This window comes from Elephas maximus, chromosome 13 (assembly GCF_024166365.1).
Source record: "Elephas maximus indicus isolate mEleMax1 chromosome 13, mEleMax1 primary haplotype, whole genome shotgun sequence".
In the NCBI taxonomy this organism is placed as follows: Eukaryota; Metazoa; Chordata; class Mammalia; order Proboscidea; family Elephantidae; genus Elephas; species Elephas maximus.
The window spans coordinates 94,878,754-94,896,583 of NC_064831.1; the positions used below are offsets into that span (position 1 = coordinate 94,878,754).

Below are 17,830 nucleotides of genomic sequence, written 5' to 3' on the forward strand. Positions count from 1 at the left end.
CAGGCCCAGATGTTTTCCTTCTTCTTGCTAAGGCATTCTTCGGCCTTGGCTGCTGGCCCAGTCATGCCCCTCCCAGCCTTGTACCTTAGCCCAAGTCCATCCCTAATTCATCCCCTGCATGCTTCAAGGAAGAGCCAAGCTGACTCCATTAGGGAGGGGATGCATATAGCTGAATAGCATTATCCTACAGGCTGCCATAACAATTACCATAAATTTGGTGTCCAGAAACAAAAGAAATTTATTTTCTCTCAGTTCTAGAGACCAGAAGTCCAAAATCAATTTGTGGGCAGGGTGAGTCCCTCCTAGAGGCTCTGAGGGAGAGTCCATTCCATGCCTCTCTCCTAGTTTCTGTAGTTGTTGGTAACCCTTGGCGTTCTTTGGCTTATATACCCATCGCCCCAATCTCTGCCTCCATCTTCACATCACTTTCTTTGCTTTGTCTTTCTGGGTCTTCCCTCTTTGTGTCAAATCTCCCTCTCCCTTCTCTTCTCAAGATACCAGGAGTTGGATTCAGAACCCAGCCTAAGTTTTAAAAATTAAGGATATAATATGTTGTTGTTGTTAAAAACAAAAACAAAACCTGTTGCGTCCAGTCAATTCCGACTCATGGCAACCCTATAGGACAGAATAGAACTGCCCCACAGAGTATCTGAGGAGTGGGCTGGTGGATTTGAACTGTTGACCTTTTGGTTAGCAACCAAGCTCTTAACCACTACGTCCCCAGGGCTCTGAGGGTGTAACATTCATATTGTAAATTTACTCTTTTTATTGATGCGGTGGGATGGATCACTTTTGTGTGGCATTTTTCAGTATTGTAACTCCCACCTAAGTGATTGGGTGGGACCATGCTAATGAGACATATGGAATCCTAATGAGGGGATCAGGCAGTTTTACCATCCCGCTAGCCTTAAAATGAGCCACCTGAGAGGCGGAAAAAGAGGATTTCACCACCACCAAGGAAGAAGGGTCAAGATCAGAATGCGTCTTTTGGACCCAGGATCCCTGTGCTGAGACCCTCCTAGACCCAGGAGACAGAGCTGAAGATGGCAAGAAGCAGTGGCAGAGAAGCAGGAACAGGAGAAACTATCAGGAAATGGTGCAGTGGGCTTCCTGGCCCACGGAGTGAGAAAGCTTGAGTGCCTTTGGGCAATAGGCTTGCTGGCGCAGTGGAGTGCCTCTCGTTACTTGGTGGAGCTTGCCGACCCACAGAGCTTGAGCTGAGAACCTTTGGTCTGAGGCTTACTGGGGGAGTAGGGTGCCTCAGGGCACTTATCAGCAAAGCTAAAAGAGCTTCCTAACACCTTGGCCGAGATGGGCAGAGGCTGAGGGGCCAGAGAGATGCCTGCCTTTGAGCATAGCTGGGAAGAGGCTGTCCTGATGGAAAAACTGTATCCTGAGCATTCCTGAACCTGAACTGTAACCTGTTACTTTCCTAATAAACCCCATAATCGTGAGTATTGTCTGTGAGTTCTGTGTAGCCATTGCAGTGAATCATCGAACCCATCAGAGAAGTAGAGAGTGTCGTGGGGGGGACATTTGTGTCAGAATTGATAAAGATGGTGGAGAGAGGAGGCATGTCTGACTTCTGCCTCATAGGAGTCAGCCTTGGGCTGTTCTTCATTCTTCTACCCCCTTGTGAAGTTAAAGGTAAGATGATACCGCCATGTCATTTTTACCATTGATGACAGAAGCAGGATTCTTTGCAATGGCTCCAAACTCATGGAGGCATGGGACTTTGTAAGAGAATGAACAAAGGGGCTTGGGAAGTAAAACTTTTGATTCTTAGATGGTTACTTTGGTTGTTGTTAACTGTAATGGCTGAAAGGAAAGTTCTGCTGCAGCCGAGGGGAGAAAAGCCACATCTGGAGTGGCTCGGGGGCAAGGACCAGGCCAATTACGTGAGATGATTGGTAGGGAGCCAGGGTCTTCTGGCTTCATCCAATCAGGAGCCCAAGTCCATATGCATATGAAAGGGAAGATAGTCAAGGGGTGGAAAAGATGAAACTGGGACTTTTTTAGGATTATGTGTTTAATTGAATGTACTATGGATACTGAATGTTTCTCCTGCTTAATGTTGAAAAACAGACCTAAATGCATGGTAGAAATGAATATTGGGTATTACCAATTACAGAGAGTTTGTAACGCCACGTCTAGCCAGTATTTGACTGGATATGCTCAAAGAGGAACTAGGATTTGCCTGATGAAACACAGGCTTTTTGTTTCAAGCCAGTAGCCCTGTGTATAGAGTGGGGCTTAGGTGGAAAACCTGAGCCTCACCCAGAATTTGCATTTAAAAAACATGCAGAACCACCTAGAACTGCTGAGAAAAACAGGAAATTTGCATTTGAAAGAAGAACCTGAAGAAAAAAGAAAGTCTGTTTTGCTTTTTGAATTTCTTGGGCAAGTAATTTGCCATTGGATACATCCAGGCAGGAAAAGTCAGAGCCCATCAGAAGGAACCTCCAGGACTGGAAGTTAAGGGAACCAGCGTGTAGATGGCTGGGTATGCTGTCTTGTGGTGACCACCTGGGTCCACTCGTAAGTGGCAGTGGGGAAATGAAGTACAGCCATGAAGAGATGAGCTGAGTTTGGACATGTTCTATTGGCGCCCATTGACCTAGCCCAAGGGGTCTAGGGATGAGAGAGAGGAAAGGCTGGCTGGTCAGAAGTAATAAAGGGGGTTGTATGAACTCCTTAGTTTATGGGTGGAACCCGTTGACCTAGTCCAGGGGGCGGGGGATGAGAGAGTGTGAAGGGACTGTCTGAAGTGCCAGGAGGTGTGTGTGAACTCTCGAGCTTACAGAGCTGGCACCCACTGTGACTTAGCTTGGATGGGTGGGATGAGCTGACCAGAATCCGACCTAATGAAGAGAAAGGTGTTTGACACCATGAGCTGGTATAAATTGCTGCAATTTGTTGTCTTGCTCTGAGGTGGACTTTGCTTATGGATGCAGAGCTCGAAGTTCCAAATGGAACAGAACGTTCTTCAAGACCAAGGAACATGCTTGTCTTCTCACATTACTGGCTTGGTAGGGACGGGCAATTTAGAAATTGGCTATCTAAAATGGGGGGAGATGAAGGCGTGAAATAGCTTACATGCTTTCATGTGTGTGCTTACACTCAAAATGAGGGGTACAAGGGAGGATCCCCACTGAATAGATTTCTCTTTTCCTGATAGGCCTGGGGAAGATACAGATAGGATTGTATGATTCAGTTGTGAGTGTTGGTTGTTAACAGGGTTAATTACAGGTGTAAAAACTGTAATTGTAAAAGCTGCAAGTGTGGAAGAGTGGACTAAGGGGGAGGCAGTGCTGGACTGGAATACAGTTGGTGGAACCTAAAGTCCGTTAAAGGTTTTGCTATGCAAGACTCAGAGCAAGGGTATAATCTTCTTTTAGTTAAATTTTATGAGACTCCAGGAAGGGTGAAGCCGAGATGACTTTTGGAGAATTTGACCAGGTCAAATGAACACCTGCTGCAGACCTGAATGGCTGGTACCTGAATAACCTCATCTTTAGGACTCTTAGCACTACAATAGGACTAATTGTTGGTGACTGTTTTGGACTGGTGCAATGACTGGGAGGGGGAAGTTATCCTCTAATTATGAAAGACCCATGATAAAAAGGCTAGCGATGGCCTGCGGTGCAATGGATCACTTTTGTGTGGCCTTTCTCACTATGGTCTTGTAACTCCCACCCAATCACTTGCTATAGGACAGAGTAGAACTGCTTCATAGAGTTTCCAAGGAGCGCCTGGCAGATTTGAACTGCCGACCCTTTGGTTCGCAGCCATAGCACTTAACCACTACACCACCAGGGTTTCCATAATAAGGTATATGGAACCGTAATGAGGGAATTGGGGGGGTTTGCCATCCTGCTTGACTTAAAATTAGCCATCTGAGAGGCAGAAAAAAAGGATCTCACAACCCAAGGAAGAAGGGCCAAGAGTGGAGTGCATCCTTTTGACCCAGGATCCCTGAGACCCTCCTAGTCCCAGGAGACAGAGCTGCAACACTGAAGACAGCAGGAAGCAGTGGCAGAGAAGCAGCGGCAGGAGAGACAAGCAGGAGATGGTGCATTGGGCTTCCTGGCCCACAGAGCAGAGAAGGCTGAGTGCCCTTGGGCAGCAGACTTGCTAGTGGAGTACGGTGCCTCTGGGCACTTGATGGAGCTAGGTTTGCCGACCCAGGGAGCTAGATATGAGTGCCTTCAGGCCGAAGATTACTGGGGGAGTGAGTTGCCTCATGGCACTTATTGGCAGAGCTAAAAGAATTTTGTAACACTTGTTGAACAAGCGGAGGCCAGGTGGCCAGAGAGATGCCTGCCTGCGGGCATGGCTCAGAAAAGGCTGTCCTAATGGAAGAACTGTATCCTGAGTGTTCCTGAGCCTGAACTATAACCTATTCCAAAAAAAAAAAAACAAAGAAAACCAAATCTGTTGGTATCGAGTTGACTCCGACTCATAGCGACCCTATAGGACAGAGTAGAACTGCCCCCATAGAGTTTTCAAGGAGCTCCTGGCGAATTTGAACTGCCGACCCTTTGGTTAGCAGCCGTAGCACTTAACCACTACACCACCAGGATTTCCCTGTGCCGCCAGGGTTTCCAGCCAAACCAAACCTGTTGCGGCCCAATTGATTCCGACTCATAATGACCTTGTAAGACAGCATAGAACTGCCCCATAATAACCTATTACTTCCCTAATAAACCCCATAGTCATAAGTATTGTCTGTGAGTTCTGTGTGGCCATAGTAATGAATTATCAAACCCAGCAGAGAAGTAGAGACTGCTGTGGGAGGGATGGTTGGTGTCAGAATTAGTAAAGAAGGCAGAGAGAGGAGGCATGCCTGACCTTTGCCTCATGGGAATCAACCTTTGTGAAGTTAGAAGAGGTCAGACACTGCTGCCATGCCATTTTTACAAGTGAGTAAATGCATTTTGACAAATACACTTTTACAAATTTATGTAGTCTACCACCATCACCACCAAAATCACATATAGGACAGTTTCATCACCCCCAAAAACTTCCTAGGTCTTCTTTGTAGTGAACCCCTCTGCTGATCTGTTTTTTGTCCCTATGGTTTTTGTCCCTATAGTTTTGCCTTTTCCAGAATGTCATATATTTTGAGATTCGTGTTGCTTATATTAGTAGTTTGTTCCTTTTTATTCCATTATATGGATGTACAGTTTGTTTTTTTATTCATCTGTTGAAGGCGATTGACAATTATGAATAAAGCCATTATAATTATTTGCATACAGATTTTTGCACTTAAGTAAGTTTTTATTGCACTTGATTAAATATCCAGGACTGGGATTTCTGGTTACACTTTAAGTTTATATTTACCTTTATATGAAAATTGTAAAGTTGCACAGTACTATGCCATTTATATTCCCATCAGCAACATCCAAGAGTTCCCGTTGCTCTACCTCCTCACCGCCACTTGATATTGTCAGGTTTGTGTGTGTATGTTTGTGTTTTAGTAGACATTCTAATGAATATGTGATTGTGTCCCTTTTTAATTTCAATAAAAATTACCTTTATTTGTTATACAGTGGTCCAACTGTGGATATCAAAAACTGAGAGGGAAAATCCCAAAGTAATTTTTAAAAAATTTTCTCTCATTTTCTTCTGATCATGTTCATATGCATAAAACATTTTTACATAGTTTGTAATCCTTCTGCTGAGCGTATTAATGAATATTCCAGTAAATTGATTTATACATAATTTACTGCACCATTTTTCTATTTTTGGCATGTAAATTATTTCAAATATTATCTGTTGCCACTGAATTGATTCTGATTCATAGTGACCCTATAGGACGGAGTAGAACTGCCACAAGGGTTTCCAAGGCTATAACCTTTGCAGAAGCAGACTGCCGTGTCTTTCTTCTGCGGAGCAGCTGGTGGGTTCGAACCACCAACTTTTTGGTTTGCAATTGATCACTTTAACCACTGTGCCACCAGGGATCTTCAATAAGCATATAGCTACAGATACTGTTTTCCCCCTGTGGAGAGTTAGGTGTTAAACATTTACCAGCATACCACTGTCCTAGAGTGTTCTCCACTGATTCACCTTCTTCTGGCTCCATCCGTTAACACACCGTTTCTCCTTTACCTGCCCAGCATCTTCCTTAACCACTGCAGCACCAGGGCCCCTTATTTCCAATATTAGTCCATTATAAATTAATACTGTATCTTTGGCTATATAGCATTCATCCTTTTTGTGAATTATTTTCTTAGGATAAATATCCCAGGAAGGGATTCGTTTAACAGTGCTCAAACACTTTAATGTACTATAACACTGGTTTATCCTTCCACTACCAATGTGTGAATGTATTATTCACCTTAGCAGCCGTGTGCTTTACCACTGCACCACCATTGCTCCTTATAGTCTTGATAGCTTTTGGTATCATCATTATTTTCATTTTCTGCTGTTCTGTGTATATTAATTTGCTTTTCTTCTATAAATATTATGGCTGAAAATATTTTTTGTGAATTCTCTATGGCCGTTTGCTGTTTTCCTCTTAGGGTTGGGGCTTTATCAAAGCAGTGTAAGGTCACAGATGACGCTACAGAACCCACATCACCCTGTTTCCACTGAGCTGCTGTGTAAACGACAAGGATTCTTTGTAAGTTTATGTCAAATCCTGTCACTTCCATACTGGAAGCTCTTCGGAAACTTCCCTTTCCCTCAGACTAAAAGGCAAAGCTCCCCTGATCTGTGACCACCCTCTCACCTCACCCTGGGCCCCTCCCCTTCACTCAGGCCTAGCCACACCCGTTCCTCATCGTTTCCTGTGTCTGGTATGTTCTTCTCCCAGATGGCTGCAGCTCTTCCTCCCTTATCTTCATGTTTTTTTTTTTCTTTCCTCAAATACCAACATTTCATTGAGGCCAACCCATCTAAAATTGTAGTCTCACTCGCCCCCTCCTTCCACTTTAACGTTCCCCACCTACCCCTTTTAATACTCTATATGATTTATTTGGAGCCCTCATGTCACCATGGTTAAGAGGTCAGGCTGCTAACCAAAAAGGTCATCAGTTCAGCTCTACCAGCTGCTCCTTGGAAACCATATGGGGCAGTTCTACTCTGTCCTAGAGTGTCGCTATGAGTTGGAATTGACTTGACGGCAACAAGTGTGGTAAATGAATTATTTAGTGTTTTGCTGCTCACTCTATGAAGCTTACTTAGCAGTTTTATTCACTGCTCTCTCCCCATCCGAGAAGAGTACTTGACACATAGAAGGCACACTACCGTGTGTTTGGACTAAACAGATGAATTTGGAAATTTAAAGTTGATTTTTTTTTGTCAAACCCAAGTACAAGATCAGACATTTATCCTCCACAAATTTCTTTCCACAGCCCCTTGGAGCTGCTAACTCAATAATCTAAAGATATTCCCTGCTCATCCCGGATTGTGTTAAACCTGACTATCTCCCAACATTAGTGACGGTGAGCAGGAAGGTTGTTCTCCAGTCAGAATTTTCTTGTCAAAGCTCTGTGCTGTGAAAGAGAAATTGTAAATTCAACACGATCTCTGCCTCCCCATCCCCAGATGGGCTGTGTCTACACAGCCTTGATCCTATCAGGAGGTGTGTCATCTAGCTTCCTGATCATTGTGAACCAGCTTTGATCCTATCAGGAGGTGTGTCATCTAGCTTTCTGATCATTGTGAACCAGCTTTGATCCTATCAGGAGGTGTGTCATCTAGCTTCTTGATCATTGTGAACCAGCTTTGACTCCTATTGAGCCCTTCCAGGTGCAGGCAGATTGTTATAGGGATGCTTTGTTCTAGTCTGCTCTTATCTGTTATTTTTTTTAATCATGAAACATTTGTTCATCTCTTTCTAGCAGCTAAGAATATATTTTATTATAGCAGGATATTTTATTCTTCTGATTCATTTAAGAAGAAGCCGAAGTCCCTTTATGTCTCCGTGTGTGTACAAATAAAATAATGTAGGAAAGAAATGATAAGTGATGCAAATTTAAAAAAAAATTAAGAAATCATATATAAGAAGATAAATTATTTGTAATGGTTAAGGTTGTGTGTCAATTTGGCCAGGCCATGATCCTCAGTGACTTGATAGTCATATGATGGTGTGATCACTTCCATGATGAGGTTTGATATTATGTGATCACCTCCATGATAGGATCTGCTGTGAGTAGCCAGTCAGTTGAAAGGGAGTGTCCCTGGGCATGTGGCCTGCATTGAATATAAGTGGATATTCTGGCAAGGCTTGTGGGCTTTTGCTTGTTCTGGATCCTGCAGCTGGCTTCTGTTCATCTGATCTCTGGTTCGTGGGACTTGAGTTAGCAGCTTACCTGTGGTCTTGCCTGCCAATCTTTGGGATTCATTGATCTTCGTGGCCTGTGAACAAGAGCGCTGTTCTCTGACCTGTCAATCTTGGGTTCACCAGCCCCAGCGCCTCTGTGTGTATATATATATATTTATAGGAAACCCTGGTGGCATAGTGATTAAGCGCTACAGCAACTAACCAAAGGGTCGGCAGCTTGAATCTGCCAGGCGCCCCTTGGAAACTCAACAGGGCAGTTCTGCTCTGTCCTCTAGGGTCACTATGAGTTGGAATTGACTTGACAGCAACGGGTTTGGTTTTTTGTGGTTATATTTATATGCTTTACTGGTTTTAACCCAGCGTAAGACGTTATTGTTCCCTCTATAAGTCTGAGAAAAAGAAAAATCAGTTTCAGGTTGTATTTCAGCAGGGCACTTCAAGGGACGATCAGAACCTTGGCCTCCCTTGGACCCAGCCAGAGGGCTGTATGAGAAACCATTTTCTAAACTTTTCTTTGGACCATAAACAGCAAGTTACAGATCACGTTGAAATAAATCAGAAGCTATTTTAACTCTTCTATGGCTTAAAATTCTAATTTATGCCCAGAGAAGCTGGAGAAGGCTGGATTTGATCAGAACTTTAAGGCTTTACTTGTTCCTTTTGGAGTTTGGCCTTGTTTTTCTTTATGGCCAAGAATCTTTGAAATGAATAAATACTGAATTGGAGCATTTTTTAAGGTTTACATTACCACATTTTTTAAAAAAGGTACTAAGTGCTATCACCACAAATCTTCTTGGTTTACATAGGGGATGATAAGCTTTCATTGAAGATGATAGAAAAGTGAAATAATTAATTTAGAAGTCATGTGGCTTCATGTTTGAAGGCACATGAAAATGCCCCTTTTGTGAAACTGTTCAATAAAATAACAAGGAATTTAGTTAATGCAAATACTTGACTTTAATGGACTCAATTTAGGGAGAAAATAGGAACCAGCCATCATGACTTCCCCTGTAAACCAACGGTTCCTGCCCGTTAAGCTCTGTCCCTACATCTGTCTGCTGCCATCTTGATGGGGGGGAGGGGGTGAGGCATAGGAGGTGAGGCACCTTGGAGAGAAAGAGAAAAAGATTTGTGATTTTGGGCAAGGGCTCCTGGCTTGGGCTGCAGAGCCCAGACAGGATCTCAGCCCTGGACCCTCCCTAACCACTCACAGTACATGGCAGTGACATTTTCAAACCTTCTCACTCAGCGTGGTGACCTTTCTTCATTTCCTAATGTCCCCTTCTTTCAGCTTCTGTGACAGGCTCTCACCTGGTTTTGTTCTTTGGCTTCTTCCCTGCCTTTGCTGGCTGCTCTTTTCCTTCTTGAGTCCAACCTGTGTAGATTGTTCTCAACTGGGCATTCTGCGATAGCTGCTTCTTAAGAAGACAAGCTCTGCAGTTAGTCTGCTCAGGTCTGAATCTAGGCTCTGCTGCTTACCAGCCATGCAACCCTGGAGAGTTATTTCGTTTCTCTGTGCCTCAGTTTCCTTATTTTGGCACATGGGGACGCTAATAGTAATTGATAGGGTAGTTGTGGGAATTAAGATGGTTAATAATAAGGTGAGGTGGTTAAGCGCTCAGCTGTTTGTGTGTGTGTGGGTGGGTATGTGTGCGCATATGTGCGCATGCACGTGTGTGTGCAGGTGTGTGTGTGTTTAATCTAGAGCTCAAACTCCTATCCACGGGAATATGCTCACTCTCCAATGCTAGAGATGTAGCTTCTTTACATGTGTTTTTAGTAGGTTTCTTGGGGTTTTGTAAGCGGCTGTGCTTTTTGATTCTCTGCTCCATCAGAGCCAGGCCCCTCTGTGGACATCATGCTGTAGGCACTTGGGGACTGGCTCTGTGCTCTGAGTAGCGTTTCTTGGGCACAGATCCCTGGTCACAAGACACTCTACACTCCTTCCCTGCGTGTGGAGAAGTAGCTCAGTCAGCACAGGCAATTTGCTTCATAAAATGTCATCAGGTGACAGGAACCCAAAAACCACCCACGACGGGAGTGGATTATAAATCACTGGAGCAGCCCAGAAAGCCCCACATGACATAAACAACAGTGAGTTCATGGTTGATAAATAGGTAACTGCCACTGAGTCAACTGCAGCTCGTGGTGACCTTATGTCCTGTGCTGGCCTCATGATTGTCAGAATTTTCGAGTCCATCATTGTAGTTATTGTGTCAGTCCATCTCATTGAGTGTCTCCTGTGCCTTTATTGGCCCACTCCTTCACCAAACACGATATCCTCCTCCAGAGACTGATCCCTCCTGATAATGTGTCCAAAGCAAGTGAGTCAGACAGTGTTCTAATTCATAAAGTTTTCATTGGCTAATTTTTAGAAGTAGGTCACCAGGCCTTTCTTGATAGTCTGTCTTAGTCTGGAAGCTCCACTGAAACCTGCCCGCCATGAGCGACCCTGATGTCATTTGAAGTACTGGTGTTATAGCTTCCAACATTCCACAACACGCAAGCGACCACGGTAGGACAAGGTGACAGACGAGTGGTGGGAGTGCATGGTAGGACATTGGTAAGAAGGGAAAAGATCAGATAGGGTATGTCTGTAAAACCTGTTCTTTTGAGAGTAAGGAAGACGTATGTGGGATGGTAGTCCAACAGAGAGCAACGTTATTGTGATAAATGAGGTTACATATATGATAGGGTTTGAGTGTGCCATCAAATGGTGTATACTTCCAAAGCATGTACCATTTTTGTTCTGTATTACTCTCAGTTTTATTAAACATTTTGAGTTGGCTTGGATGGGGTCAGTTTGCTGTGCACATCTCTAGATCCCTCCACATGTATTCGCATTCTGTCACTGGACTCTGTCTCTGTGAGAGCGATGGCAGTATGTCCCTCACTCTGTTCCATGAGCCTGAGTCCTTGGAAGATTGTCCCAGGCCGGGAGGACATCCCAGCCCAGGCCATGGCCCACCCCCTTTTATGACTTGATAGAAGTAATTTTTGCCCACCTGGGGGTCCAGGAGTAGAAGAGTTGGTGGGAATCAAACCTATGTAAGATGTGTAGAGGACAACTCAGATTTTAGAATATATTTTCAAAATACGATATAGCTTCATGTTTGAAAGGATTATATCACAGCGTTTTTCAAAATTGTTGCCTTCGTCTTTTGAATAACTTGCATAGTGACTTTTTTGTGTATTAAATTTATAAAAAACAAATAGCCTTTGTTCCTTAATTTGTGTAACATTTATTTTATACTTAAAAGTTGATTTTGCTTTAAATTTTATTTTCTGTTTTGAATAGGGAAACCCTGGTGGCTTAGTGGTTAAGTTCTATGGCTGCTAACCAAAGGGTCGGCAGTTTGAATCTGCCAGGTGCTCCTTGGAAACCCTATGGGGCAGTTCTACTCTGTCCTATAGGGTCTATAGGGTCGCTATGAGTCAGAATCAACTTGATGGCACTGGGTTTGGTTTGGGTTTTGAATAGGTAGTATATATACGTGATTTAAAATGTCCGAATATAAGAAGCCATAACCTGAGAATTTCCACTCTCACCCTGCGCAGCCCACCCCATCCTCCATCGTGATCACACCCAGTCACTTCTGTTCATTTCTTATAGAATCCTTTAGCACTCCTTTATGAAAATGTAAGCAAATAGGGACATATATCCCATTTTCTTACACAAAAAGGAGCAGGCTATATCCCTGTCTTGGTTACCTAGAGCTGCCATAACACAAGACCAAAAGAGGGTGGCTTTAAAGAACAGAAATGTATTTTCTCACAGTTCAGGAGGCTACAAGTGCGAATTCAGGGCACAGCCCTTGTCTGTTTCAGCGTCCAGTAGCTGCCAACAGGCCTTGTAGATGCACCTGTTTCTGTCCTCCACCTTCTCTTTACCTGTATGTTTCTCTCTGTCTACTCTGCTTAGAAGTATTAGATTTTAGAATCTACCCTATTTTGGGTATGATTTAGTTAACATAACAAAGAAAACACCATTTTTAAACATCATATATAACAGGAATTTACAGGTATCGAGGCCAGGATTTCAATACATATTTTGGGGGGACACAATTAAATTCATATTCATGCACCTTTGCTTTTCTCACCTAACAATACATTTGGAAATTCTTCCAAATCAAGACAGAGAGCTTCCCCATTCTTTTTACAGCTCTGCTCAAATAATACCCATTATGGCTATGAAATTTTGATAAATGCAACTACGTAAGAGTAAAATACTTCTGCATGACAAAAAAAAAAAAAAAACTAAAGAACAAAACATCCAACTGGAAAAAATATTTCCAACCCGATCATAGACAAAAGCCGAATCTCCCTTGCTTAGTTTCTAGAATTTGATAAGAAAAAGACCAGAAATATACAAAAGAAAAATGGACATGGACACAGTTTGTAAAAAAAGACTATCAAATGGGCTTAACCATATGAAAACAACTGTGAGCCTCACACATAATAACAGAAATTCTAAAAGTCAACACTGAGATACCATTTTTCACCTATCAGGTTAGACAGAAATCCAAAAGTTGGACAACATAATCTTTGGAGAGACTGGGCAAACAGAGCCTGATACTTTGCTAATAGGCATTTAGACTGGGACAGGCCCAGGAAGATAATTTGTGAGCATGTCAAAGAACTAGGGGCTAATCCACCCTTTGACTTAGGAATCCCAGCTGTGGGCAGGACTTGGCCCTGCAGGTGGGTGTGTACACCTGGGAAGAGGTACCTCACTGCATCATTGCACGCACTGCAGAAGGCTGCAGACATCAGGAGAGAACTGGCTGGCTAACGATGGTACCTCCATAATAGGCACCAGCAGTCGTTTAGCGTTTCTGTAGAACTGCAGGCGTGGGCTGGGCCATCCCTTCCCCTCACCACCCCACATGCACATCACACCCTCTCAGCTCTTCCTTCAGAATTTACCTGCAGTGGGCTCAGGAATTCTTGAATGAATTTTGGGCTTCTCCATCAGCCCATCTTCCACAGATGAGATTTCCCCAGCTACCTTAAAAGACCAGGGCCTTATTGTTGTCTTTTTCTTTTTTGAAATAAATCAGCAACAGACCAGATGACAAATGTTGGGTGGGAGATGGCAGTAACTTCCCAGGATAATAACTGGTTGTCTGTAAAGTAAAAAATCACCATCCTGGAATCAGCAGAAACCAAGCGTGTCTGTGTGGTGGAATTGCATCCCCAGTCTCACTTACGCCCGGTGCTCTCGGGATGGCCACTGGCACAGTGTGCTCTGTGCGTCGTGCTCTATCTTGCTTTCCCAGTGGAACTGCAGGCGTCAACACAGCGTCCTTCTCTTTGGGCTCATCACCTCCCAGGCCCTCTGCCCACACCACCCTGCCCCAAATACATCCTCTTCTGTAACCGGAGTGTTCCAGGTCTGCTCCGAGACCGCAGAGACATGAAATGGATGGAAGCGAAAGAAGCTTTATTTGGTTGGCCAAGCAAAGGAGCACACGGGGACTCGTGTCACCAAGATGGCTCCCTGAACAATGGCTGAAAAAGTATTTATTAGGGGAAGGATCCTAAGGAGCAAGGTCGTTGATTGATCTGGCCCGAAAAAGACATTCCTGGGGCAGTTCCAACATCTGTGCTTGCTTAGTCCAAAGCGGGGTGGGTGGTCTCTCAAACTGGATCTTAGGCTCGGACCCCTCACTTCTGAAGGTCTTCCCCCAATCTTGGGCTACTAAACTTTGGTTCCCTCCAGTGAGAGAAAAGCTCTGGGGTCACCCAGAGGATGGGTTCGATGGTTCTGCATGCGTCAGGCGGGCTAGACTTCGTCTTAATGGGTTCTGTCGTCTGCAGACCCTAGCCTCTTGTTTTTCTTACCTTGTGCAGGAAGTTGGCCAATTGCCTGAAAAACATCTAGAGAAATCATTTAGAAGGTGAGGTGGCTCATGCTACTCTACTTACAAGTTGGGGGTTGGTAATAGTGCCTAGAGGCTGGGTCTTATCAGTGTTTCAGATCTGCTCAAAGCCACCAGTGCCTCCCGACTCACTGCCTACAGAGGACAAAGCCCACGTAGTAATTAGCAAAACAGCAGACTGGCCTGCACACCTCCACGTGGTGTTTTGTTTCTAGGCTCCATATGTTGCTGGTCCTGACCTCTTCCTGAAACACTACCCTGGAGTCACAGTACTTGGCCAACTCCTATTCATCCTGCAGAACCCATTGAGACATCTTCCCTGACCCCCCCCTTAGAAGACTTCATGAAACATTTCTTCATGCCACCGTAGAACCCAGTATAGGTGCTGGATTTGATGCAGGGTGGTTTCACCCTCATTTGGGGCGAGGTTACAGAATTACGGTGATTTTGCAATCTTCCTTGTTTTGGTTCCTGTGTCTGCGTCTGACTTATAGCCTTCTTGAGTGTCATTTTATCTCACACCAACCTCAAAGCAGCCCCTAAGAGAAACCGTACGAACCGCCAGTTCTTAAACAGGATCTTAAATATCTTTTTCTAATACAAATTCTGATCTGAAGCTACACTCACGTGGCGGCCCCGTGTGTGTCAGGGTAGAACTCTGCTGCCATCGAGTCAATTCCAGTTCGTGGCGGCCCCGTGTGTGTCAGGGTAGAACTCTGCTGCCATCGAGTCAATTCCAGTGCGTGGCGGCCCCGTGTGTGTCAGGGTAGAACTCTGCTGCCATCGAGTCAATTCCAGTGCGTGGCGGCCCCGTGTGTGTCAGGGTAGAACTCTGCTGCCATCGAGTCAATTCCAGTGCATGGCGGCCCCGTGTGTGTCAGGGTAGAACTCTGCTGCCATCGAGTCAATTCCAGTGCGTGGCGGCCCCGTGTGTGTCAGGGTAGAACTCTGCTGCCATCGAGTCAATTCCAGTTCGTGGCGGCCCCGTGTGTGTCAGGGTAGAACTCTGCTGCCATGGAGTCAATTCCAGTGCGTGGCGGCCCCGTGTGTGTCAGGGTAGAACTCTGCTGCCATCGAGTCAATTCCAGTTCGTGGCGGCCCCGTGTGTGTCAGGGTAGAACTCTGCTGCCATCGAGTCAATTCCAGTGCATGGCGGCCCCGTGTGTGTCAGGGTAGAACTCTGCTGCCATCGAGTCAATTCCAGTTCGTGGCGGCCCCGTGTGTGTCAGGGTAGAACTCTGCTGCCATCGAGTCAATTCCAGTTCGTGGCGGCCCCGTGTGTGTCAGGGTAGAACTCTGCTGCCATCGAGTCAATTCCAGTGCGTGGCGGCCCCGTGTGTGTCAGGGTAGAACTCTGCTGCCATCGAGTCAATTCCAGTGCGTGGCGGCCCCGTGTGTGTCAGGGTAGAACTCTGCTGCACGGGGTTTGCAGCGGCTGTGACCTTTCAGAAGTGGATCACCAGACCTTTCTTGTGAGGTGCCTCTTGGTGGACCCCAACTTTTTGCTTAGCAGCCAGATACATTATCCTTTTGTGCCACCCAGGGACTCCACACCCAGCTAGAATATCAGGATACAATAAATGCAATGAAAATGAATCTTTAATGGCAAAAATATTCGCCTGTGGCTACATCTAAAGCTAAAGGGGTGACTGACCTTGGCTTATGACATCAGACAACACCCACTCAGGGAAACCAGACGCTGCACTGGCCCCTTCCTGCCATGTAGGCCCACGTGTCACAGACCCAGTCCATGCGGTTCCGTGTTTTCCTGGCTAATGAATGACTTTGTAAGCGATGAGAGTTCATGCCATACAGTGACAGTCCTTTATATCTCAAAATCTTCCTAATTGGACAGCCTCTCTGGAAGTCAAAAGATGTCATTTATCTCGAAGTTACACATAAATTGGAGTGCAGCTGGGTGCCGCTGCTATTGTCGTAAAAACGTTATCTGGTGAATGAAATCTGAGTTCAGATCTGATGATTGAAACATCACTGTCACGTGTGGTGGAGGAGGGCTGAGCGCATTACTGTGCATGAATTCCCTTCATATCTCTACTGCAAAGACAGCCCCATGGCACGAGGCCTCATATCTGGCCCAGAGGAGCCATTGTCTTTGCACGGGCTCTCCTACGTCACACCCTGTTTGGCCCCACTGAGACCTACTGACCTGTTCCGAGACACTGAAACCCGTTCTTGTCTTCGCTCCTGGTTTTCCCTTTCTGTAACCCTCCACCCTCATGCTGATAACCTTTCAGAAGCTCTGGTCTCCCAGGCCTTGGCCGTTCACCTCCTGCTCCCGCCTGTGACAGAACAGGACTGAGGGGTGCCCAGACACCAAAGCACCACTGGAGTAGTCAAACGTGCACTGCCTGTTAACTGAGGCTTCTGCGCATGTTGGATGCGTCACAGAGCTGGCGGACTATGCGTTGTTCCACTCCTGCTGAAGAAGACAGCCTCTTGCTGGGATGGTGGCCTCACACCAGGGTGGTGGCCTCTCACCAGGGTGGTGGCCTCTTGCCAGGCTGGTGACCTCTGGCTGGGGGTAGGTGACCTCTGGCTGAAGTAGGTGATCTCTGGCTAGGGTAGTGGCCTCTGAATGGGGTGATGGCCTCTGGCCAGGGTGGGTGGCCTCTGGCTGGAGTGGGTGACTTCCAACGGGGGTGAGTGACCTCAGGCTGAAGTGGGTGATCTCTGACTGGGGCGGTGGCCTGTGGCTGGGGTGGTGGCCCCTTACTGGGGTGGGTGACCTCTGGCTGGGGCGGTGGCCTGTGGCTGGGGTGGTGGCCCCTTGCTGGGGTAGGTGACCTCTGGCCAGGATGGTTGACCTTCGGCTAGGGTAGATGGACTATGGCCCTGCTGACTCAGAAGAGTGCACATTTCCAGGATCTGCAGCCACATTTTCTTTGGCATGTCTGATACCTTCTTCAAACGGGAGATTTGAAGCCCGTGCATAAATGACTCCACGAGTTCATTTTTATTGGCATTTTTTGACTACTTCTCTGGAGTTGAAATTACACTTTGCTTAAAGCTTTGTTGTAGCAGCCTTCCTAAGGTCTGCCTTAGTCTCCATTTTAGTTGGGCAGCTGTTAGAAAGTACAAACACGAGATCCATATTTCACTGGATTACTTCAGACTACAGCAGGTGGTTTGGCAGAGACACTGCAGTGCTTTGTAGTGGGAACATACATTAGTCCTGCTTGCTTGTTAAAAAGCATCTTTAATGGAATTTCAATTACACTGTAGCCGCTGGATAAATGTACCTAATTCTGTTATTGTCTGAAAAGAAAAAAAGCACTTCACAGAAAGGATGTTCCAGTTACCTAGCTGCACCATAAACCACCCTGAAATTTACTGGCATTTAGAAAACCTTTTATCATGTTAATGATCAGATGGCTGGGCTATCTCCACTGGGCCCCTGTGTTTGGGGTCTCGACTGACTGTTGGCTGGGGTCCCCAGTTCTCCTCCATGTCATGTCTGCTGGGGCTGGAATGTCCACGATGCTCTTCACTCACCTACGTGCCTGGTGCCTGGGCTGCAGTGGCTGGAGCAGCCGGGGCTGGCTCCTTTGTGTGGCTAGCTTGGGCTTCCTCAGAGCGTGGCAGCCTCCACACAGTCACACTTGTTACATGGTGACTGGCTTCTCCCTGGGTGAGC

General features: G+C 45.7%; 1 protein-coding gene and 1 long non-coding RNA gene across 2 annotated transcripts in view; one reads left to right on the forward strand and one right to left on the reverse strand.

Annotated features, from left to right (window-relative positions):
* ENTREP2 (endosomal transmembrane epsin interactor 2) overlaps positions 1-17,830 on the forward strand; it is a 591,792-nt gene that overhangs the window by 315,470 nt on the left and 258,492 nt on the right. The gene's annotated exons all lie outside the window — the stretch shown is intronic.
* LOC126088008 (uncharacterized) overlaps positions 17,181-17,830 on the reverse strand; it is a 36,931-nt gene continuing 36,281 nt past the window's right edge. Inside the window, exon 3 of the long non-coding RNA XR_007519920.1 lies at positions 17,181-17,451. This is a non-coding gene — a long non-coding RNA (uncharacterized LOC126088008). The remainder of the gene's footprint in view (positions 17,452-17,830) is intronic.